This window comes from Crinia signifera, chromosome 8, assembly GCF_055691185.1.
Source record: "Crinia signifera chromosome 8, ASM5569118v1, whole genome shotgun sequence".
NCBI classification, from domain to species: Eukaryota; Metazoa; Chordata; class Amphibia; order Anura; family Myobatrachidae; genus Crinia; species Crinia signifera.
In genome coordinates this window covers 6270609-6294867 of record NC_139224.1, presented here as the reverse complement: position 1 = coordinate 6294867, position 24259 = coordinate 6270609, and the positions used below count along the sequence as shown (strand labels likewise).

The 24259-nt window shown below is 46.8% G+C and overlaps 1 protein-coding gene across 3 annotated transcripts in view; it reads right to left on the bottom strand.

Annotated features, from left to right (window-relative positions):
- The window catches only part of PLXNA1 (plexin A1), a 223188-nt gene that overhangs the window by 197023 nt on the left and 1906 nt on the right, over positions 1-24259 (bottom strand). For 2 of the 3 annotated variants that reach the window (XM_083155654.1, XM_083155656.1), the window contains exon 1: positions 24108-24259. This exon is cut by the window's right edge. The exons of the other annotated variant lie outside the window; for it this stretch is intronic. The gene's annotated coding sequence lies outside the window, so the exon portion shown is untranslated. The remainder of the gene's footprint in view (positions 1-24107) is intronic. 3 annotated transcript variants of the gene reach the window in all.

Sequence of the window (24259 nt, the reverse complement as noted above, 5' to 3'; positions counted from 1 at the left end):
GGAGCCAATGACATCCCCCTGAGGTTTCTGGTAATGTCTGGTAACTGTACCGGCAAATATATCTAGTTTGTATGCCCATGAATATTGGTTCTGTCCACAAAATGGCCGGTCTACTGTGAGTAGGCCTTATGCAGGGTACACACCACGACAACCCGCTCACGATGCACATCGTGAGCGGGTCGTCAGTGTCTCGTCCGACCCGCTCACGGTGATGCGGGGGGGCACGACCCGCTCACGATGTGCACCGATCCGATGGCGACCCGCACCCGGCTGTATGGTCGTCATTCAGATCCTACCTGCAGCAGGTAGGATCTCAAAAACAGCCAACCGACCCACGGGACCGCGCATCGGATCGGTATCAGTCCACACCAGGTCAGAAAAGGGCCCAATCGCCACACAATCTACATCCAATTGGTCGGAATTGGATCTAGATTGAGGGGATCGAGCCCTAGTCGTCCTGGTGTGTACCCAGCATTAGGTGAACATTTACTGGTCAGTTCCACCAAAAATAAACATACTGAATGAAAAGGCAATAAACTAGGCTACCACGCTAGCCATGAACCCCCAAAAAAGGAAAACCAATATGGCCGCCACCAATGTTTTTTTATCAGCAACATACTCAATTACACTCATGGTATGAAGTTTATATAAAAACTCGGTACAAACAAATCCCTGCTCATAAATGGTGCTTTGTCCCTTTAAGAAGCCTCTGTTCCCCGGCCTGGAGGTTAACACTCAAGGAATTTGGTCTAAAGTCATTTCCAGGAGAAGAAAAAAACTTAAGCAAACAAAAGTGTCACTGTGCTGCATTATTGATGTCCTGTCAGGAGAAACGGTGACATTTCAATTATTATCTTCTCACAAGAAGCGGCGAAGGTTGTCCGCCGGCGAAAGTACCACACAAAATCTGCACCGGGCACAGGCAACCAGAGACTCTTAAGTGGCTGGTAGGTGTCTGTGGTATTACAAGTCTCAGTGGAGGGTAGGCAAGCACATGTAGTGCCACAGCCGGCGTAGAGCACCTCAGACAACGCACTACCCTACTAGCGATGAGTGCAGCAAACAGCAAGGAGAATGTGGCCAGAATATAGGACCTCGGATTAAGGGCATTGGTCAATGGGTCGACAATGGGACGGTCGAGAGACTAAGAAAAATCAACACGAGTTTGTCCCGAATGTCTACATGGACACCGTCTTAGTGCTTGCCAAGCTGCGCTCAGCACACTACTCTGCTCTCCCACCACCCCGTATTATGGTAGGGCATGAAATACTGTCTGTCGGCACATCGGCTGAAAAAAAAAAAACATGTTGACATTTTGTCTGTCAACCTTCCCACGGACAACCTAATCTTTGTGTTGACCTAGTAACCAGATCCCCTGATTACTACTGTTATCAACTAAAGTAATTTACTCCGTCAGCGCACCAACACGGATGGAGAAGTCTTAACGCCAAAGCCAAAATCTAACACGCCATTGCCTCAATCACAAAATAAACGATGTGAATTATAAGTAGAATTTACGAGGAGTTAAAGATTCTCTGAATTACATTCGATATATTAAATCGTAGGAAGCTGCCGGTTATTCTCCGGAAAGTGAAGTATTTTAATAGCGAATCATTCGCCTGGCAGTGCTGCATGGGGCAGATAGACAATGATTAAGGACGTACGTGGAGACTGTAACGTCCTATCCTTGGAATGTGTTTGCTAGCTGGCAAAATGTGAGAATGACCCAAAAAAAAAAAAAAAAAAAAAAAGATTTCTTTGCTTTAAGTAGTACGCATAATACCTTTCTAATACCCTTTTTACACCAAAAACCCCGGGTTTTTGATCCCCGCTTCAACCCGGCGTTTTCTCCCTTTTACAATGCCGCATCCCCCAGCTGCCGCTTGGAGATGACGTCATCTCCAAGCGCTGATCGCCGCCACCGTAACCCGGACCGCTGCGCTGGGGGCAAACCCAGCACTAAGGTAATCTGCTGGGCTGCCCCCAGCCCCCGTGCACCCCCCCCCCCCCAGCCCTCGTCCAGGAGGTGAATGGATGCAGCAGACAGGCATCAATTCACCTCCTCCGCTGCCGCGGCTGCTATCTGCAGAGCGTAGCAGACAGCAGCGCAGCCTGTCTGTGCCCCCCCGCCCAACCTGTGGATGCTGCGGTCCGCAGGTTGGACGTCCCCCATTCATGTAAACGGGAACCGGGTCGGATAACCCGGCATACCCGTTTAAACCGCCCTCTACCCAGGTCCTAGCCATGTAAAGGGACACGGCATGACCCATTTACACCGCCACTGACCCGGGTCTGACCCGCCGATGACTCGGGTTTTTGCGGCAGTGTAAAAGGGGTATTAGCCAGTCTTCTACAAACATGATCTCCTTTTTAAAATCTCTCTTGAAAATACAATATCTGGCAGAAAAGATGACCATCTGCGATTTTGCCACTTTTCAGCCCATTGCGATGGATCAAGTGGCCAAACCGCATGTGTTCAACATCCAATCCATTGCACAGCCCCGTGCGCATCGGATTGGACCTGCTGCATGTTCGACCTCTGATTTGGCCAGCCTCCTGGCAGTGGGGAAAGGGAAAGCATACGAATTTATTGCGTTCAAATGCGCCGCATACGATATATATATCATATTTGATCCTGCCGCCCAGGAAGCACCCAGGTGGCTGAAGCATGTGCTTTCTCCCCTTGGAGAAGTCTGATAGTGTATGGGGGCCTTTAGTTACATAGCTATAGGTTTTCAGCAATGTCAAGTGGGCATTACTGCCTCACAGCGCTGAGGTCATGGGTTCTATCCCCACCATGGCTCTAACTGTGTGGAGTTTGTATATTCTCCCCATGCTTGCGTGGGTTCCTCCGGGTGCTCCGTTTTCCTCCCACATTCCAAAAATATACTGGTAGGCTAATTGTCTCCTAACAAAATTAACCCTAGAATGTCTGTGTGCGTGTACATGTGGTAGGGAATATAGATTGTAAGCTCCACTGGGGCAGGGACTGATGTGATTGTACAAATATTCTCTGTACAGCACTGCGGAATATGTGTGCGCTATATAAGAAACTGGTAATAAACAAATAATAAAATGTAGAGACAGAAGGGTTGGGGGGATTTGTTGAGATGGCAGGAGGGGTGGTAGTTTGATTTTACATTACTAACAGCAGACAAAACTCAAAGTGGCATTCCAAAACATCGCTGCTCACTACATCATGTGCTTAAAGATTGTGCGACTGTGGTTGCCAAGGTAACAGTCATAAAGCATCAATAGAGAGCTAAAAGAAAATAAAAAACGAAGGAAATATGCTAACTACAGAAGATTCTACTTAAATCAGCTGAAATCCCAGTGTGCAAGCTATAAGATAAGGACACAAATATTTTCCTTACGGGAGCACAAACGTATCACTACCGACATTTTAAATGATCCACAGTTGGTTGTATAATTTCACTTGGGATTCTGTGAGGAACCTGGAAAACATGTACTGTTAGTGTGTCCCGAGGACCGAGTAAAAAACCTTATGCTTGTAACTTAGTATGAAACGCAAGACAGCTTAGCAGACCCTCAGCATCCCCACCTTAGCAGCATCACCAGACACCCACCCCCCCCCCCATCCTTAGCAGACCCTCTGCATCCCTCTTTCTCGACTGCCTCCACTCCTATATAAATGTGTCACTTGTCAGAGAGTGAGATGTGGCAGTGAGAGGCAGTAGCCTGCAGGCAGGTACAGACAGGCTGTGTACCGGGGACCTAACGCAGGCAATTATATGAGGAACTGCAGAAAGCGAAAGCCAGCTCCCAGCTAATCAGTGGTGCAATCCACTCCGACGGGCGCTGAGTGCCGACTGCACAGTGGCAGCAGGTACACAACACAAACAGGAGGGTTATTTATCAATTAGTAATCGGGCTTCCTTTCGGGATATACAGAGAGACAGTACGCAAATGACGACTGAGAGACAGACACAGTTTACCATTTGTGGTAACGTTATTACAGCGTGGTGGCCACAATACCACCGCCAACCCAGGTGTCCAACCTGAGGCTCCGCTCTGGGATCCCCTTATAGTCCGACCTGCTTTTCTGAAGTGCCCAAAACAATGACACAATAACACTCAGAAATTGGGAATACAGCGACACTTAACCAGACCTGACTCCCCAGCTGCAAAACTGGGACAATTCAGCCCCCACCAAGTGGCTAAACCAGGCCCACCTTCAGGCACCGGAATCATCATTACGCAGCTGAACAACATCACAAGGTTTGTGGGAGAGGAGGAATCAGCCGGCAGCTGGGTTACCGTTTTACACGTGTGGTTTCCGACGTTAGAGCTGTCTGGTTCCTGCCCTGTCCTACATTAGGCTCGCCTAGGCCCTTATTCTGATCGGTGCGTCCGGATCCGAATATGCGGCCAGGACCGTGTGTGCGAAACCCCGCCTTCCATACGGATCGCCAACTCCGTCCGTACGCGGTAAGAAGCTGGCCGAACGGACCGCACGTGTATTTTTCACGGAATACACCTCCTCCATCTCTTGGAACCTCCCCCTTCATTCGATGGTCGCAGACCATCGAATGCAGGACCGAGTGGTCCACCAGCTTCCGCAACCTCAGACCACACGGACATTTCTCCGTGCAAAAGCAGGGATCTGGGCGGGCAGCTGACATCCGGCAATGTCATATGTCCTCCCCCTATACGTGCGTCACGGCCGCATTACCATACGTACGCCCAGCGTTTGCATGGGAACGCCCATGAAACACGGGGCGTATGCATATGGTAATGAGCCCAAATAGCCCTTCACGCCCCTCTCCACCCCCTGTTCGGAGTGTTCACATATCATGCAGGATTTGGCCGTACGCCCCGCTCGCACATGCGCAGACACAAAACATTGGCGGCCCGAACGCACGCGGATATTACCGCACCAACCAGAATAAGGGCCCTAGTTATTTAAAGTGCATCTGTCACCTGTACACACAATAGGGCCTGCAACCCACATTGTGCTCATCCAACCACTAAGCTCTACAAGGAAATAAACTTCCAGAATCCTCTACTCCAGAGGTTTCCTAACTAGGTCCTCAGGACACCACACCGACAGGTGCACTCATTACTGACTGACACATTTTAAGATATAGCCACAGGTGGAGCTAATTATTTCACTCGATTCTGTGATGAGACCTGAAAAACATGCACTGTTGGGGGTCCTGAGGACCGAGTTTGAGGACCTGTGCTCTAGACTATAGCAATTGTAATCCAGTGGTTCCAAAAATCGTTCCTCAATTCACCCCAGCAGGACAGGTTTAAGGAAAGCCATGCTTTGCACAGATAACTTACTTAGTCGCGCAGTCAGTTTAATCAAACCATCTGCACTCAAGCATGGATATCCTGAAAACCAGGAGTGTAAGGCTATCTTCAGGCTGAAGCTGTTGTAATCAACGGCTGACCTACCTGTGATACCCACGGGCATGAAATGGTCACTGGGTATATTATGTATAAGCTGCGGGTCTTAGTGCCCCGGCTGTGAAGTGTTGCCAACCGACAGATGCAAACAAAGCTTAATCACATTTCATAACCAGCATCCATTAAACTGATTTCCTGAAAGTCCCATCAGCCAATTAAACACCCAGAAATTCTCTGGCGCTTTACCCCAGGACAAATCGGATCATTCCACGGCATAAAAAAACAACAACACAGTTGTTTGTGTAGATTTAATTATTAAAAGTAATTTTGTTTGCAGGATTGTGAACAGGATCTCTGATTGCAAAACAATCAGCCCTATAAAAAAAAAAAATTAAAAAAAAGGAAGCCTGTTGTAACAAAGGATTATGGGAGCGGTGGCGGCTGGGGCACGCGGTATACACTCATTTCCTGCATTAGGGCTTATATTGGGTCAGGCAAGGTCATGATTACAACCCAAATCCAGGACTAGGCTCAGGCAGACAGATCATAGGAGGGACAGGACCGAAGCTTAATAACATATACCAGGGGCATGTACAGGGGCAATGCCAACTGCACACTACACAGTCACTGATCCCTGGCAGGACCGGAGCATTATTACATATACCGGGGGCATGTACAGGGGCAATGCCAGCTACACAAACACACACAATTCTGCCACTGCTCACAGTCTCATGCCAGCTACACATATACACACACACACACACACACACACAACACTGAGCAGCGCACAATGCCAGACACACACACACACAACACTGAGCAGCGCACAATGCCAGCCACACACACACACACACACAACACTGAGCAGCGCACAATGCCAGCTACACACACACACAACACTGAGCAGCACACAATGCCAGACACACACACACACACACAACACTGACCAGCGCACAATGCCACCCACACAACACTAAACAGCACACAATGCCAGCTACACACACACACACACACACACAACACTGAGCAGCGCACAATGCCACCTACACACACACACAAACACTGAGCAGCGCACAATGCCACACACACACACAAACACTGAGCAGCACACGATGCCAGCTACACACACTACAACACTGAGCAGCGCACAATGCCAGCTACACACACTACAACACTGAGCAGCGCACAATGCCAGCTACACACACACACTACAACACTGAGCAGCACACAATGCCAGCTACACACACACACACTACAACACTGAGCAGAGCACAATGCCAGACACACACACACACACAAACACTGAGCAGCGCACAATGCCAGCTACACACACACACACACACACACACACACACACACTACAACACTGGGCAGAGCACAATGCCAGACACACACACAACACTGAGCAGCGCACAATGCCAGCTACACACAGACACTACAAAACTGAGCAGCGCACAATGCCAGCTACACACACACAACACTGAGCAGCGCACAATGCCAGCTACACACACACACACACACACACTACAACACTGAGCAGAGCACAATGCCCCCCACACACACAAGCTACAACATAAATCCTCTCTGTATAGGTGCAAGTCATTCCCTAACACCGTCAACCAGTGTGTGGCCGGTTGCTAAGGGTTACAACAACTTTCAGCAGTTTCCCCTGCGACAGTCTGGCCTTGGGACACCACTCTCTGGCTCCAGCCAAGGGAAACACCCCAGGACACAGCAACAGACCATGAATTCCTGGTGAATGCTCCGGAACCGCCTCAGTTTCCTGCTTATCCAGGAACAACATGCAGAGAGATCACTGGGCTGAGTCAGACACAACGCATGAAGACGGGTCACCTGGCTGCTGGGCGCCAATCCGGGTCCTCCCAGCCAGCACACTCCCATAGGACAGTATTGAAGCCTAGGAGGAGGCCGTCAAACATTGGACCATGAGAAACAAAGCACTGAAAAGTCAGCATCAATGGGAGCTGCCATGATGATTGCTCCAGAAGTCAGATAGACAGTGACTCATGGTCCGGGTGTAATGACCACATCATAACGTACAGCAGCGGAAAGGATCTGTTCTAAGACTCCGTTACTGTAAGAAGTGTGAAGGAAGGCAGGAAAATCAGCCGGTTAGCTGTGGTGCTTATGGAAAGTGAGGTATGTTAAGGAAAATATAGCAACGTGCAGCGAGCAACATCTGAAAATCTTTTTGCAACGACGTTAAATGAAAACAGGTTACAACAGGACAAACCAACCTCTAAATCACAGCATTTTTGAGTGACTGAGGGGATGTTTCTTAACATCCATGCAATTGGAGCGCACACAGAAGAGGGACATCAATACCTTCTCAGCCACGGTGCCAGGTACAAATTACAGCTTCGTGGTACAACCCCCCCCCCCCCAATGGGGATGGCAAAGTCACAGGCATTTAAACAAATACATGCACATATCAGCAGCAAGAAAGCAATGTGTAGCTTTAATCAAATAGAATAGCGCAATTATTTTCCACAGTAAGTTAACAGCAGCTCAGCGCACCTGAGACACAGCCCTGTAAGAACCTGCAGGTAGCAGAGACAAGTGCAGTGACATCAGGACCACACCCGGGAGAAGCTCCACAGGCCACAGATTCAGTGCAGACGACGGGAGTTATATAATTAGTCTTCTCCTGGTATTCTAATTACTATTTATAAAATATGCACCGCTCGGGGCGGTGAGAACTATGTGAACATACCTGCTGAGGTTCCGCCATTGGCCTATTTTTAGGTCGCTGCGGACGGTAAATGTCACAAATTTCCACGGAACCACGTGACGTAGGAACAGAGACAGAAGGACTAGAATTTGGGATCAGAAGGCTGGATTTTCTGGTCATCCATTGTCTAGCCCAGAATGCATTGCAGCATCAGGCAAATCTATGACAACTTGCCCAGTTCATATGTTAATCATATAGTCATATGGGGCTTATTAACATTTTACAAATTAAAGCTAATCACCCTTCATTTACAGAATACCCAAAAAACTAAAATGCAGCACAATCAGAGAACGGAGGCAGATGAATGTTTGTAATTACCAGTATTCCTCAGCCTGCTATTTATTAAATCTAAGATTTCTGCAGTGACATGTATTGCCAAGGCAACCACAGTCACAAGAAACAGTAAGCTTATAAACACCGTCCTGAGCGGTGTCTGCTCTGTGTCCTGCAAAATCCCCAGCCGCTATGACTCGCCGAGAGCAGTGTTCAGCTGGTGGCCATATTTTGTAACCTCCGGAGAGATTTTGAAAAGGAGATAATGATCTGTAGATGGTTAGATAACAAAACAGGCTATCCGGTGAATACTTGAAAGGTCTTTAACTTGATACCAAAACAAACATATGGGTGATAGCAGTTTAAATTCCTTAACAGCTAAATTTTGTGCCATATCTGCTGGAAATTAGTTCTAAGAACCCATTCCTCTACCAGCATAGATAGACATTTCCCCAGCTCCAGAACAGTCAGAAATAGGTAGACGTCAGACATTGGAAGAAGGGCAATGTCCAATATCGTGCCTCCGCTTTGTAAAAAGGCACAAGACAATGGTAGGAAAAGGAAGAAGGGGGGGGGTTCATCCATTTGTCTTGTTTTATCTAGTAACCATTTGCTTGTTCGACTTCCCCCTGTAATTTCAACCGCTCATACGCTCTGGCGAGATGATCAAAATGCAAAACTCCAGCTGTTAAATCATCTCAGAACAAGCACAGCTGGGATAGCGCTGCACCAATGTATTCCTCACAATGGGAGCACGTCGCTGTATTATCACTTCATTGCCACTTTTGTCTGCAGCAATACCCTCTCCATCCGTCTATTCAGCCCCATCAAGCGACTATTGATCAAGCTGGGTCCCTGCTCATTAGCTGCGCGGAACACGCGCTCCGATTGGAAATCAAATTAATACTTCTACGGCAATGGTACACTTTGTTAATCGCCAATTCTTCATTTTATTCTAAAAAAAATTAAAATATATAAAGAGGAATTTGGGGATGCGGAAGGCAAAAAACAAACAGTAATAGCGTATCCTGCACTAAGGAGTCCCAACTGGTAAGAAACAGGCTGCATGTATGTGGTTAAATCCAGCAGGCATTAGGTTAGCTCGCAGGTAATCATCATTACCCAGAAGCCAGCTCTCTTCGAATGGGAGCCAAAGTAAGAGGTTGGCGTATCCATTGGGTAATATTGCGGTAGAGATTGTCAAAACAACAACAATACGCGTCAAATACTCTGCGTCAACCAATAAGGGAAGAGAATTTTGGGCCCAATGAGCAGTCATTCGGTTCAGCGCATGTCACTACCAACATTCCGTCTGGCACCTTCGGGAATACGGAGCGAGAGCATTTTCACAGGTGTAAGGAGCTAAAAAACTAATTTCTCTGCCTCTGCAGTCCATTTAATTTGTGTTTTCACGTGAAAAAAACAGAAGCGAGCAGACTTTGATGAGCTTGCAGAACGCCGGAGCACTGGTATAAAGAGGACCCATTACTCGCCTCTTACAAGACCGTACCCTACACAAGAATCTATTACTGCATAAAAATGGATTCCCCCGAGCAACCGCAACTTTGAAAATAGTTTTTTTTTCCTTTCACTGAAACCTCCCTTTAAATATTATATTATATTGCATTGTACGCAGTTAACCGTTCAGCCAACGCCAAGATCCTTCACAAATATATTAGTCGCTCCTTGGACATCAAATACATTTTATTAATTTTACTTGATTTCTGGGGCTAAAGGAACTAAAGCGGTGTACACACGCTTCGATTTGCTTTTTATTCGATGTCAGATTCGATTTTCTATTAGATCCGGCATTAGATCTGTACTTTTGCATTAGATATCGAATTCGATATACATTCATGGTACATTGTACACATTCGAGTTACTAGATCGAATTCGATATTTCCTTGGCTGCACAGTAGATTTTTCTTTTCGATTTTGAGAAAACGGGAGCGAATCGAATGCAGATCGAAAGTGTCCTAAAAACCATTCGATATGGATTCGATTTTGCTTCTATAAGCAAAATCGAATCGAAAATAGCCACCAAAAACAAAAAAAGTGAAAGGCGTATTAGTGTACACACTGTGCGATTCAAGCTAACGGCTGATTTTGACTATCCTATTTTGACTATGCGATTAAGGCTATCTTGCTGTTTGGTGCTAGACTAAATACATTCTACAGGCAACATAGTCAAAATAGACTTGCATGCACATGCCATTAACCCTTGCGTTACCGAGGCTGCAGGGCCACGCACCGGTACTGCAAACACTGTGCGATTTTGGCTAACTTACTATCCTCTTCCGATCGTATTTTGACTAAATAGTCTAAACTGTAGCCAAAAATCGCACCGTGTATACACATAACCATTATTAGAAGCTCTGAGCAATATTTGGGGATTAGCATTAAGTAAAGGCTCTAAACAATCCGGGGAGGCTGCAGGGAGGGATTGTGGGAAACGCAGTCCCGAGCAGCACATCGTGTATTACGCTTCAATATTTATCCTAAGGTGAAAATCTGATACCCCGATCTCCGTAGCCTGACCGCTACGGGCAAGTAAAAGATACCTGGGCTGTCCGTCACTGCACTGACATTCCTGGGGATCATATAGACGGTATGTAATGATTTTAGGTTAGGCTGCAATTAGGGTTAGGTGTAAAGGCCCTTTGTCAGCACCCATTCAGATTGCGACCTCTTATACCCCACCCATATAACATATGGATTTCCTTAAGCAAAAACACCAGGGCAGGCATGTCAAGCTATAAACATTCCATAAAATGAGAGATGTATTATGCCTTGGAGAGTGATGAAGTAGAGAGAGATAAAGTCGGTTTTTATAAAGATCTGAAGTGGAGAGAGAGAGAAAGTACTAGCCAATCAGCTCCTAAGCTCCCATGTTCCAGGCTGTGTTTGCAAAATGACAGCTGCTGATTGGTGGATACTTTACCTCTCTACTTTATCACCATCTAAGGCTAAGTAGATCTGTCCCAATCTGTTGACCTCATTGCAGCTTTTAAATTCCGGGGTTAAACGAGAAGCAGCAGCTTGCAAAAAGTCACCGCTTGGTAAACTGACAAGTATTCCTGTAACTTACATTACTTACATTAGGCAGAAGTACAAATACCACTGCGACAGCTGCCCTTGGACTGGGATGGAGTTAAACATTAGAACTCAGCGTGTCACACCCTAGCAAGTCCCTCGGAATATATAGTGATGGAAAATACATGTTAATAATGAATGTTGACGACAGGCACGCCGCCTCGTATACACCTCAGATTAGCAGAGACAGCCAGAGGATGCAGGGGGAACGTCACGAGGGCACCAGAGTGGTGCTAAATATTTCATATTACCAGCAATTCACGGGGAGAATCCATAGACTGTACACAGGTGACAGAGCTTACTGTCCTGTGCCTCATGTATACAGCATTTGTTTCTGCTACGGAACCACAGAGAAACCATTTTGGAGATGTAACAGGGAAACTTCCTGTGGGCAGCGCTGGCAGCCATTTTGAGACCTGAACCAATATGCAAATCTATCAAATGTATTAGGAACTATTGGCAATCCCGAGGCACAAAATGGCGTATGCTTCAGTGATCTCACTAGCCTTTCAGAACAGACTGGCAAGAGTTCTCAACAACATTCAAGACACTATGAAACATGAGTGCAGTAACATGGCGGACGGGAGATGGCGGCGGCACTTCTGCAGGGCCAATACCTGATAATTATTATGAGGCATTAGACATCTTTACGGAACTATGCACTGCGCCTATTCGCGGCTCGCTAATTCATTTTTTAACAAGTACAGTATGTACTTATAACAATATACGCCAAGCCAATTCTCAGGACCGTGCCCACAGATCATGAGCGATGAACACAATATGAATAAAAAATAATCATTATGTACTTTTGGATTTGCAGTAAGTGCCTTTATAGCAGTGGGATCAATAATTAATCCGTCTTCTATACCGGATTTCCCGATGCGTTGTCAAGAACCCTGGACTCCTGTGTAGGAACAAAGCCACACACTGGAGTATCCCTCCACTCCTAAACGGCCTGGAAAAATAGTCCACCTAAGGACGCTGCCAACACTTGGCCTTGTGAAACCAAAGCAGACAGCTCCGAGCAAGTAAGAGGCATGCTGGAACTTGTAGGTCAACAGCAGCCGAAGGTTGCCCAACTCTCCCCCAGGGCGATCATCCCTCCCGGGTCATGGTCTGCACGTGTCTGGGTTCTGTCCCTCCGAAGGCAAGAACCAGTTGTTCTAATGAGAATCGTCTGTCTGGCCATGAAGGCTGCTAAACAAACACGCACTGTTTGTGTGACATCACTCGCAAAGTATGTTCTAAGGCAAACACTGGACTGCAATCAATAAAGGGGAATTCTAAGGATTTCCTTGTGCGGCCAGTTTGTTTAACAGGCAATATAAACTTTATCTTATATCGGAGATAGGGCGCCTGGCGCGTCGCGGGGTTTCCCACGTTAAGGTTGTGCCGAACTTTGAACCGCTCAGCACCCATGCAAAAAAAAAAAAAAAATCACAAATGTATTGGTGATGGTGCCAACATTCACAGGCCGCGCGAATGGCACAACGCCCCATGTCGGCCATGTTGTGTCAACCTGCCACCCGGATCCCCGATGCCCCTGCACTACATTTAACGTGACTCGCCCCCATAGAATGCTGGCATGTTGAATATGGAATGTCCATAGCTGCACTTACTATATAAAGTAAATGAGTTTTTGTTGTCTAGTAGTCTTGCAGCATCAATTAATTGATCCAACCTAGATTACGGCAATAAAACCTAACATTATGTACAAAGGGAAATGGATAATGTTATAAAGCTGCGGAGCCGTCCATATATATATTGTGTGTCTTATGCTCAGCCATCATTACAGTAACCCATTCTCAGAAGCTCTTTACTAAAGCAATAACTCTCTCACAGGACAGACTGGGCCAGGCCCGTAGAGATGACAGACAGCACCTCCAGGCCGGGGACGGTTACACAGGTGGGCAGGGAGAGAAGGCCGTTTTACATATTGTCCCATGGCTTGCACATACAAAAGGTACCGCAGGTGCTATATATGCTGGGGACTGAGGTAAATCCTGTACTTCATCCATGTGGGGCTGCATGGGGTACTGCAGGCAGCACACTGCGCCTTGCGGAAAGATGGCGTCAGCCAATTAACCTTTGTGAGAAGTTGCGGAGACAAAGGGGGACCCCGAATTACCTGACTGATTACAATTCCTGCAGCTATATATATCACAGAGGTCTTCTTCATATGCCTTTATCACAATGAGGATAAACGCTCAGCTCAGAGATTGTTCCACACACAATGAGGATAAGCTCAGTGATTGGTCCGCACACAATGAGGATAAGCTCAGTGATTGGTCCGCACACAATGAGGATAAGCTCAGTGATTGGTCCGCACACAATGAGGATAAGCTCAGTGATTGGTCCGCACACAATGAGGATAAGCTCAGTGATTGGTCCACACACAATGAGGATAAGCTCAGTGATTGGTCCACACACAATGAGGATAAGCTCAGTGATTGGTCCACACACAATGAGGATAAGCTCAGTGATTGGTCCACACACAATGAGGATAAGCTCAGTGATTGGTCCACATACCACCACGCCATTCGGGAAAAAAAGGCTTAGGGCCTCTCTTTTCTTGGTGCTGCCGGAAAGAGGAGTGGGGTGTCGCAAGGGCTACTCAAAGCAGGCCGGAAGGGGTGGAGTACTACATCGTCAGGCCAGAATACGGTCACTAGGTGGACTTATTTAGGGTGACATTAAAATAGTTGACATGGCTATGGTCGACAGGCGTTATTTCATGCGCTACTACCATCCACTACGACGAGCGCAGCAAGACACTGTGCCCTAAGCTTGGTGAGCGCAGTGAGCCATGTGAGGGGACGCAGAACACTATGATGACTATGTCGACATTCGGGACAAAAAACCCTTTTGAATGCTTGCAGCATTGAGGATTCACAGCATGGCGCTCATGAGATCAATCCCAGACCAAGACTCATTCTATGTGGAGTTTGTATGTGCTCCTCGTCTTTGCAGGAGTATTCTCTCATACTCCCAAAACATTTGGATACGTTAACGGTTTTCTTAAGGAACATTTTAACAAGAATGTATGTTAGTCTATGAAGGTATATAGGGAATACAGAGCGTATATTTAATTTACATAATCTGATTTTGTTTTCCTTTTTTTGTTTTTAAGCCGACGCTTATTGGACGCTGCGGATGCCACGTGGCCAAATAACCGACATGTGCCTATAAAAGAGATGTTGTAGAACAAGTTTCTTTAGAGACCTGTGGGGCAGCTGGGAGACAAATGGCCGAGCTCCCTCAGCAGTGAAGCCTGACTCCAACGATGGGTTAGGCCGCATAATAAATAGCCCCTATTTACCAGCAGGGAGCCTCCAGGAACCGGTTTGGAGGGTTGTATATAAAAGGTGGGGGGTACAGGTTCCTAAATGCAGTGCAGGTCACCAGCCTGGAGGTCACCACGCACCACTAGTCTAAACAAAGGAGAAGCCTGTGTCCTCTCAGGTCACACATGGAACGGCTTTCACATGATGTCCCAGCAACCTTTAACCTCATCCCTCTAGTTAATTGCTGAGATTCCCAGTGCCCTGTGGTGATGAGGTATCAATGGCAACCAGGATAAGCATTCCCAGATCCCCTACTGTACCACCGCCCTCACATCAAAAGGCTGGGCTCACCAACGCCGCTGACAGGGACAAACTTTCTAAAGCGCACGTGTGTCCATGCAGCGGAGGCAGCCATATTGTGGAATGTGCCAGGGACATCGCTGAGGTAAATTGTGCCTCGTGCCTCAGTGATGTTGCACATTTTTAGTATTACTGGTAACAGGTAAACTTTAAAAGGTGGGTTTTATAGGCGCCAAACTGCAGAGGACAAAAATGATCCCTATTTGCACCTCTTAATGGGTCACGTCAAACATATCTGCAAATATAGATCTGTATCTATTTCTCTATTGTTAACTGCTCCTCACCCCTATGAGGTAAAGTACCGCCACTCGATGTACCAAATTACTCCTTTGTGTGCAAAAAAAAATATGTCATAACAGAAAGTGAAAGCAATTTTTGCAGGGACGCCGATCTGTATCAAACTCGATGAATAGAGAGAGAAGGAGCTGTGAAGACAGGTAGGAGCAGAAAGGATCTGGTGATATGGTGGAGTTTGTGGGTTAAAAACGGTCACCGCTCAAAGTGAAAGCAAAAACCTGTCACAGCTCAAAGTGAAAGTACATTGCAGAAGCCGTCATTTTAACTAGTATACATTCACACACCATTTACTAGCAGGGCAACATAACAGTTAGGTCAGCATCTGCGGCTGTGCACGCCTGAATTAATGCTTGAATTCCCCCCATATAGGTGAGGAGCAGCCTTAAGCCTTTTATTATATAGCACCGAGTAATCCATTTTTACATTTTCTCCTTTGGTGGCTCCCAACGCTATATTTACACTCCTCTACCTCCATGCACAGACGACAAAAATGCCGGTTTAAAAAAACATATCAACATGCCCGAGACTGTCACGCGTACCGGGCTACACCGCAGTTTTCAATTTCATGGCATGGCCTACATCGTATACGTTACAGCGGCGCCCAGGACTCCGTATAATGCCTCGGAAACAATTTAAGTCTATAGCTGTCTGGGATGTTAAGCAGCCTCTCACCTCGCACTCGGCAGAGCGATGATGTGTGCAAGATATTAACTATTCATAGCTGTATTCAATAAGATTTTCCCCACAGGCCCAAACACAGAATCCACTTGCTGGAACAGGGCTTAATGTGATTGGAAAGCAACACCCCCCCCCCCCCTCCATCCCTCCCACCCCGCTCCAGTCGCCGGGGTTGGGAATGAATATGTTAAATATTATAAAAGCGGATGCAATAACAGGCTACTTGCACCATGTCTATTCCAAAAGGTTGGCTTATGTTAAAGCTCATTCCCTCCGTGAACTGCCTTTAAGGAATGTGATCGTGCCATATTCAATCTTCACAATCGTTTGTCTCCGGATACGTTATCAAATATAGAAGCATCATTTAATATAAGTGCAAACCTGAGCATCGCTCGTAACGTATCGACAACAGGACAGCGCCACCTAGCGGCTGCAATAACACGAAAATCCATGACTACCTATTTTAATAACCAAGTACTGACCTGTAATACATTGCTTTATTTACGGAATTAACATACCAATGGGGCAAACATTGGACTGAAACACTACTAACTTTACAGATCTGCAGAATTACTGTTGGTATTATGCAGGTAATTAACCTTCCCAGGTGTTCTGCAGCTTCCACGCGTAGAACCGGACGCTGCGGCAAGCGGTTAGCGCCGCTCAACACAGACAGACCGATGAACTGCCTAAATATTATGTTTTTAGCATTTAAAAAGGCAGGAAAAAAAAATGAGCCATTTTGACCCGAGAAGAAGTTAGAAGTCTGTAAAGAACTTAGTTGCCATGGAAACGCAAAATTTTAACAATGGAAGTTTAACCCGACGCGTTCCAGGAGCGCTGTCTAATCACCAGAATAATGATACAGCGCAACAGTAGCAAACTGGCCTGTGCCACGGGGAGTGTGAATAGTCCCCCTAGGTCAGGCGCTATGGGGCAGATTTATCAAACAGTGATGGTCTTGTTACCCCTCATTACAAATGTTAAATGGTGCACCAGCCAATCAGCTTTTTGCTGTCTTTCCAGTGAGGAGCTGATTGGTTGGAGCACCATCTAGATCACAGGTCTTCAACCTGTGGCCCTCCAGATGTTGTAGAACTACATTTCCCAGCATGTCCTGAGAGTTTTGGCATGCTCTTAAAGGAAAAAATGTGGCAATGCATGTTGGAACATGTAGTTTCACAACATCTGGAGGGCCATAGGTTGAAGACCCATGATTCTAGATCATGGATCCTCAAATTGCGGCCGTCCAGATGTTGTGAAACTACAATCCCCAGCATGCCTTGCCACAGTTTTAACACTCCCTTATAGGAAAACTGTGGCAAGGCATGCTGGGATTTGTAGTTTCACCACATCTGGGGGGCCGCAGTTTGAAGACCCATGATCTAAATGTAACAAGCTTCAAAAAGTGATAAAATGGAGAGTGATATACCGCCAGCCAAGCAGCTCCTGATTGGCTGGTTGTTTATCTCTCTCCACTTTATCACTTGTTGGAAGTTTGATGCACCTGGTCCTAAGTTTCACACTACTACAGTGAATACACAGTATATAGCCGCTGCTAAGCACGGCGCAGTGCGTGCATACACCGTCACATCCCTCAGCCCTCCGCATGCTGGACGCCTGTCACTGCAGAGGCCACTTGTCACTCATGGCTAGGTAAATAGCCCTCAGACAGATCTGCACCAGGCATGTCGGCGGTCACTCAGCCTTGCTGACTCCTGCAGCCAGCTCGCAGCAGCAGTCCCAGGAATTTATCTTCCAGCACCGCAGGGAACAAAACGGCTTTATTCAAAATCTACCCAAACAAGTCTACCAGGTCATTCCAATGGCAGACAATAGCAGCGAGGGGCCGCCCCGCCGAGGCAAACTCTGCTCCAGCCCCCCACACTACCTGGGCCACAGGTACAGTCTTACGGCGTTAACCTGGAGAGCGCTCTGTTATAGCACAGGTCACAGCGGTACGCCGCCGGCTGCTGATAAGCTGCCACTAGACATAGCGCTGCCTTTCCTCAGTTATACAGTAAAGCTCAGGTATGTTATAGGATAGATTTAATGACTCTCGGCATCGGTATCGGACCCACCTTGGTGGTCAAAGAACAGACTTTAGAATCTAGGAACCAACTGGGTATTTCCAGCAGAAATGAACCGAAAACCTACTTATTCCCACCCTTGATTTATATATAGCGCCACCACATACTGCAGCCCTGTAGAAGCATTGAGATATTTAGCCGAGTCGTATTAAATGATAACAATTCTACTGTGAAGACCTGCTGCATTACCCTGTGCCCTAACAAAATGCAAGCCACCCTGTAGTGACCCTGAACGTGCCAGCTTCATACCACAAAGAGGGCACACATGGAGAAATAGGTCATACCACTGACAAAGTGCTCGGACAGCCAGTCTGCCCACCTCTGAATGGAAACGCAAACAGATGCAGAATTAACCCCCGAAGTACAAAACTGGCAGCAACTGAACGTGCCACGGGTAAAGCATTATAACATATACACAGGAGTACATGCACTGGGAATACAGGTATTCCGGGCCAAACTTCAGATTGCCACAGATGTACCCAGAAACTGGCATCAGTCTACTGGCGTTGTGCTTCACCAGGCCCGCACCCTGTAGCCACCTAGCTATGCCAACAGCAACAACATGCTATGTATATAGTGAGGTGGACGGATACATGCACTTAGATGTAATATTGGGCAGCACGGACGGTGTAATGGTTAGCATTACTGCCTCACAGCGCTGAGGTCATGGGTTCTATCCTCACCATGTGTTATATATACGGGGCAGTACGGATGGTGTAATGGTTATACTGAGGTCATGGGTTCTATCCCCACCATGTGTTATATATACGGGGCAGTACGGACGGTGTAATGGTTAGCATTACTGCCTCACAGCGCTGAGGTCATGGGTTCTATCCCCACCATGTGTTATATATATGGGGCAGTACGGATGGTGTAATGGTTAGCATTACTACCTCACAGCACTGAGGTCATGGGTTCTATCCCCACCATGTGTTATATATACGGGGCAGTACGGATGGTGTAATGGTTACATTACTGCCTCACATCACTGAGGTCATGGGTTCTATCCCCACCATGTGTTATATATACGGGGCAGTACGGATGGTGTAATGGTTACATTACTGCCTCACAGTGCTGAGGTCATGGGTTCTATCCCCTCCATGTGTTATATATACAGGGCAGTACGGACGGTGTAATGGTTAGCATTACTGCCTCACAGCACTGAGGTCATGGGTTCTATCCCCACCATGTGTTATATATACAGGGCAGTACGGATGGTGTAATGGTTACATTACTGCCTCACAGTGCTGAGGTCATGGGTTCTATCCCCTCCATGTGTTATATATACAGGGCAGTACGGATGGTGTAATGGTTACATTACTGCCTCACAGCGCTGAGGTCATGGGTTCTATCCCCACCATGTGTTATATATACGGGGCAGTACGGATGGTGTAATGGTTAGCATTACTGCCTCACAGCACTGAGGTCATGGGTTCTATCCCCACCATGTGTTATATATACAGGGCAGTACGGATGGTGTAATGGTTACATTACTGCCTCACAGCGCTGAGGTCATGGGTTCTATCCCCACCATGTGTTATATATACGGGGCGGTACGGATGGTGTAATGGTTACATTACTGCCTCGCAGCACTGAGGTCATGGGTTCTATCCCCACCATGTGTTATATATACGGGGCAGTACGGATGGTGTAATGGTTAGCATTACTGCCTCACAGCACTGAGGTCATGGGTTCTATCCCCACCATGTGTTATATATACAGGCCAGTACGGATGGTGTAATGGTTAGCATTACTGCCTCACAGCACTGAGGTCATGGGTTCTATCCCCACCATGTGTTATATATATAGGGCAGTACGGGTGGTGTAATGGTTACATTACTGCCTCACAGCACTGAGGTCATGGGTTCTATCCCCACCATGTGTTATATATACGGGGAAGTACGGACGGTGTAATGGTTACATTACTGCCATGCTGAGGTCATGGGTTCTATCCCCACCATGTGTTATATATATGGGGCAGTACGGATGGTGTAATGGTTATATTACTGCCTCACAGCACTGAGGTCATGGGTTCTATCCCCACCATGTGTTATATATACGGGGCAGTACGGATGGTGTAATGGTTACATTACTGCCTCACAGCACTGAGGTCATGGGTTCTATCCCCACCATGTGTTATATATACGGGGCAGTACGGATGGTGTAATGGTTAGCATTACTGCCTCACAGTGCTGAGGTCATGGGTTCTATCCCCACCATGTGTTATATATACAGGGCAGTACGGATGGTGTAATGGTTACATTACTGCCTCACAGCACTGAGGTCATGGGTTCTATCCCCACCATGTGTTATATATACAGGGCAGTACGGATGGTGTAATGGTTACATTACTGCCTCACAGCACTGAGGTCATGGGTTCTATCCCCACCATGTGTTATATATACGGGGCAGTACGGACAGTGTAATGGTTACATTACTGCCTCACAGCGCTGAGGTCATGGGTTCTATCCCCACCATGTGTTATATATACGGGGCAGTACAGATGGTGTAATGGTTATAGCATTACTGCCTCACAGCGCTGAGGTCATGGGTTCTATCCCCACCATATGTTATATATACAGGGCAGTACGGGTGGTGTAATGGTTAGCATTACTGCCTCACAGCACTGAGGTCATGGGTTCTATCCCCACCATGTGTTATATATACAGGCCAGTACGGATGGTGTAATGGTTAGCATTACTGCCTCACAGCACTGAGGTCATGGGTTCTATCCCCACCATGTGTTATATATATAGGGCAGTACGGGTGGTGTAATGGTTACATTACTGCCTCACAGCACTGAGGTCATGGGTTCTATTCCCACCATGTGTTATATATACGGGGCAGTACGGACGGTGTAATGGTTACATTACTGCCTCACAGCACTGAGGTCATGGGTTCTATCCCCACCATGTGTTATATATACGGGGAAGTACGGACGGTGTAATGGTTACATTACTGCCATGCTGAGGTCATGGGTTCTATCCCCACCATGTGTTATATATATGGGGCAGTACGGATGGTGTAATGGTTATATTACTGCCTCACAGCACTGAGGTCATGGGTTCTATCCCCACCATGTGTTATATATACGGGGCAGTACGGATGGTGTAATGGTTACATTACTGCCTCACAGCACTGAGGTCATGGGTTCTATCCCCACCATGTGTTATATATACGGGGCAGTACGGATGGTGTAATGGTTAGCATTACTGCCTCACAGTGCTGAGGTCATGGGTTCTATCCCCACCATGTGTTATATATACAGGGCAGTACGGATGGTGTAATGGTTACATTACTGCCTCACAGCACTGAGGTCATGGGTTCTATCCCCACCATGTGTTATATATACAGGGCAGTACGGATGGTGTAATGGTTACATTACTGCCTCACAGCACTGAGGTCATGGGTTCTATCCCCACCATGTGTTATATATACAGGGCAGTACGGATGGTGTAATGGTTAGCATTACTGCCTCACAGCACTGAGGTCATGGGTTCTATCCCCACCATGTGTTATATATACGGGGCAGTACGGATGGTGTAATGGTTACATTACTGCCTCACAGCACTGAGGTCATGGGTTCTATCCCCACCATGTGTTATATATACGGGCAGTACGGACGGTGTAATGGTTAGCATTACTGCCTCGCAGCGCTGAGGTCATGGGTTCTATTCCCACCATGTGTTATATATACGGGGCAGTACGGACGGTGTAATGGTTAGTATTACTGCCTCACAGCACTGAGGTCATGGGTTCTATCCCCACCATGTGTTATATATACAGGGAAGTACGGACGGTGTAATGGTTAGCATTACTGCCTCACAGCGCTGAGGTCATGGGTTCTATCCCCACCATGTGTTATATATACGGGGCAGCACGGATGGTGTTATGGTTAGCATTAATGCCTCACAGCGCTGAGGTCATGGGTTCTATCCCCACAATGTGTTATATATACGGGGCAGTACGGATGGTGTAATGGTTACATTACTGCCTCACAGCACTGAGGTCATGGGTTCTATCCCCACCATGTGTTATATATACGGGGCAGTACGGATGGTGTTATGGTTAGCATTACTGCCTCACAGCACTGAGGTCATGAGTTCCATTCCCACACAGTCCTAACTGTGTGGAGTTTGTATATTCTCACTGTGCCTATGTGCGTTTCCTTCGAGTGCTCCGGTTTCCTCCCACAATCCAAAAATATACTGGTAGGTTACTCGGCTCCCCACAAAATTAACCCAAGAGTGAATGTGCGTGCGTGTACATGTGGTAGGGAATATAGATTGTAAGCTCCACAGGGGCAGGGACTGATGTTCAAATATTCTCTGTACAGTGCTGCAGTATATGTGTGCGCTATATACCTAATAAATATACATTAATCATGGGTTAAGTTTGGATCATTAAGATATTTGGTGAAAGAGATTACTAACACAGTTGCCTATTGAACCAGGCCTGTGCCCGCTAGCAGTCGGGTCCTTGTTATTGAATAATGATAGTTCTTGTAATCTGCTACCCGTCCTCTAACCTTCTGCAAGTCTTATACGTTCCATAAGTCCCCACATCCCTGATTCCAAGCACCCATGTAGCCAACATGCCTTAGTGAGCGACCGGTAAAGTTTGGGGACTCTACCCAGCTCCATAACAGATTCTGCACCTGTCTACCCAGCTCGTGAATTCTCCATAATACCAGACATGCCTTAAGGCGATCCTCGATATTAATAGCTGAACTCACAGCAAAATCTATCCATGTTCCGCAGAGAAAACGGCAGATTTGCCCCTAGAAATACAGAATGTTCTATACGGTAACTCAGACATCAACCGCGTACACAGCAATTCTCACCAACTTCTGAAACGCAAACCCCCCCCCTCCTAATTCTATATTCCCAAAGCAGCACACCCCCTCCCGCAGGTTAGAGGGCACCGAGGTCAGCCAGTTGGGCCCAGCAACTGCGAACTAAGCCGAGTTTTTGGTTTTTCTCTAAAGACATGTGGGGAAAGGGGGGTGGGGAGGGGGGTATTTGCATTTGCTGTATCTTTACCAATCATAGTTTAAAAAGTGACTTATTTCCCCCTCTGGATGTTACATTGCCCAGTAGACTTCACTACATATTATTTATGAAGTGCAAACATTTGATAGCGTAGAGAGATAATGGGGGTTAAGGGCACTGCCAGCGCTCACACGGATCCATATCAGCAATCGTTCAGTAATTCTCTTTAACCAGATCAACCCCAATACCGCACGTATGCCCAAACAGCCACGGGTAACATGAAGCAGACCCTACCGATTATATATAGGGCAGTACCGGGCTAATGCCAAGCTGAACTTTTCTTAAGTCAATTACCGCAGAATCCAGGAGAATTTGTGCTGCGAAACCGTGACTATAGCAAAAATCATCTTCTCACTTCTTGGCGAGGAGGACGAGGACCGCATTCTGGTGTAGTCACCAGCAGCAGCACATTCTGCAGGGTCGTAAAATAAAGAGGAGGCATCAGGACAGAGCGAAACACAATCATTAATGCCAGCGATAGGTCACCGCTGCAAATTCAGGAATATATCCCTAGAGCCGCTCTCTCCTACAGCACCGGTAGTGGCAATTACCAAAAATCAAGAGCACTAGGTCCTAAAGATCAAACCTGTCACTGGCTGAATCTATCTAAGCACCTTTCATGCATGGGTAGGTGTATTATTGCCGTGCAATGCCGTTTACCTCCCAATAAAACAGAACTGCTCCCAAAAAAAAAAAAAATTAATAATAATTATAAATGCACACACACACACATATATATATATACATATACAAACACACACACACACACACACACACACACACATATATACAAACACACATACCTGCATCTCTGAAACCTCATTATAAAACCATTTGACAGTAGCCGCAAACTCACCCCAATCAATGCCTTGCTAATGCCTACTGATGCTGCCCATTACAAGTCCCGGGCATGGTAGCTGTAGAACGTTGAGGGTTAATGTCTTGTAGTGCCGCCGAACCCCAAATTGTGAAAGGAACATTCCACCTCAGCATTGCCGGCACAATATC